Below are 2,500 nucleotides of genomic sequence, written 5' to 3' on the forward strand. Positions count from 1 at the left end.
TTGTCAAGAGGGAAAACACGGCAAACCCTCAGCGAGCCTAGAATGAGGTGCTTAGCACTGCTGTCACATCTTCTCCTGAAAAGCTGCACTGCCAGGGTGTAGACATATTTAACGAGATCAGGCCGACGTGGTCTTTGCATTGCACCAAAAATGTCCCTGCATCTAGAGCCGTATTTTAAAACGTAATTTAACTCAACCTTAATTAAACTTATTTTTATACTTAATTAAACATATACTGGATTAAGCTACAACTAAATTAGTCATAGCTTCAATCAAAAACCAGTTGTGGAGGGAAATAGGGGGAGAGCTCATACTATGGGTTCAAGCAAGTCGAGAGGAAGTTCTGGTAGTTTAAAGAAAAGTGAATGATCCGAATATTTGTGGCCAAACCTCCGCCGTGTGAACAGCAAAGCCAAGTCCGGCTTGAAGAATTAGATACCACATACACGCACACACCCATACACACACAAACACACACACACACACACACACACACACACACACACAGCAAGTGAAACATTTTGCAACTGTTGCCTCATGGCTTTTGATCTCAATGTACGCCTCTGAAAAGAAAGTCTGAGCTTTCGACTTGGGGCCTATTTCGGGACCAATTTACCCAAATACATGTTGATTACTGACAGCCACCCAGCAAAAGATATTAGAGGGCCCTTCTTAATAAGCAGTAGCATAGAGCATTCACTGCTAACACATTTAGCATAGGGCCCTTCTTAATAAGCAGTAGCATAGAGCATTCACTGCTAACACACTTAGCATAGGGCCCTTCTTAATAAGCAGTAGCATAGAGTATTCACTGCAAACACACTTAGCATAGGGCCCTTCTTAATAAGCAGTAGCATAGAGCATTCACTGCTAACACACTTAGCATAGGGCCCTTCTTAATAAGCAGTAGCATAGAGCATTCACTGCTAACACACTTAGCATAGGGCCCTTCTTAATAAGCAGTAGCATAGAGCATTCACCGCAAACACACTTAGCATTCACCACAGGTGATACTGACTTAGTGCAAAATCAACAATTGCTCTGACACCTTTTTAGAAAGCACTGCGGAAACATGAGATCCAAAAACGGCCTCATCAGGATACAGATTGATATCCACAACTGCCAATGCATTCGCAACACACCATGTGAAAGAGCAGTGTGAGGACCCATTACAAGACATTATGCTGATATCAGAAACCAGGGTAAAGTGACATAGAATAATGATGCATTCTAAAAAGCCTTTGAGGAGATGCCATTAAGCATCAGTGGTATTTATGAGCCATTATTGGTCTTACTCATCGCCAGTAAAGTGTACGATAGGGACAGATCCGCTTTTACTTAGTCGGACTAAATGACCCTCACAGGCATTCAGTTGTTTGTAAATGCTGTACTGACCGTAGACTGAACCATCAAAATGAATCGTTACCTAGAAAAAAAACTTGAAATTTAAACTTGAAGTTGATTCACAGATGCAATGCAATGCAATGCCACTGTAAGCAGCCTGATAAAGAGAGAAATTTTCCATGAACGCATCCGACATTGAGTTTGTTTAAAATGTACCCTTTGTTGAATTAGAAAATAAGATGAAAAACAATCAATCTCCCTTGGAGTTGGCCCTTTGAAACATGTGTGGGCACACAGCATTATTTTTACATTTTTACACTCGTGTTTAAGTTCCCCCTCTAAATCAAAGACATGTGACTTTGTACTTCAACAATTCAGACCATATTTTTCCAGCAGACGGTGTAAACAACTTCATTTTGTGAAAATTTCACTACTGCCAGTAGCCATGAATCATCTTTGGTACTCGCACTCTTTAAGAAACATTGTCTTTAAATACATTTGCAGCAAGGAAAAAAACCTACCCAAAAGCAGTAAACACCCCTTTAATCTCACTACTTTCACATTATGCTGCCAAGAGACTTCCACTAAGACGTAACATTCACAGCATCTGCCCCTAAGTCCACTCTACAGCTCTTCTCCAGACCAAAAGAAGGACTCTCAGAGGCCTAAACACACGGCATAAAGGCCCTTTTAAGGCTTGTGATTCGGAACGGGTTCTTTGGGTTGTAGACTTGAAGGGAAAGTAAAGGCAAAACAAGAACATGGATACTTTGACACACTTGGAGACGAACCCACGGGGAGCTAGTGGGCCTGGGCTGTTCTGACATGAATAAATCATGAGCTGTTTTGGAGATTCACTGTCCCAAACAACCAAAACAAACAAACAACAACAACAACAACACAACAACAACCAAAACAAAAACACAAAAATGCCTTTAAATTCGGTTACCTTATGGGAGTTCCCCTTCCTGTTCTTCAGCACTACAGTACACAATATATACTGCTGTTACTGCAGAAAACATCAACATGCAGCCCTCTCCACACTCTCCATACTTATAATCATTTTCATTTTTCATGGGATGTGCATTAAAATTCCACAAGCATTCACTTAGTATCCTCTCTAGGCTAATCGAATCTTCTGGTTTAATCATATTTG

At 40.8% G+C, this 2,500-nt stretch overlaps 1 protein-coding gene across 1 annotated transcript in view; it reads right to left on the reverse strand.

Annotated features, from left to right (window-relative positions):
* Positions 1 to 2,500, reverse strand: part of csmd3a (CUB and Sushi multiple domains 3a) — a 177,126-nt gene that overhangs the window by 20,392 nt on the left and 154,234 nt on the right. The gene's annotated exons all lie outside the window — the stretch shown is intronic.

This window comes from Clupea harengus, chromosome 11 (assembly GCF_900700415.2).
Source record: "Clupea harengus chromosome 11, Ch_v2.0.2, whole genome shotgun sequence".
Taxonomy (NCBI): Eukaryota; Metazoa; Chordata; class Actinopteri; order Clupeiformes; family Clupeidae; genus Clupea; species Clupea harengus.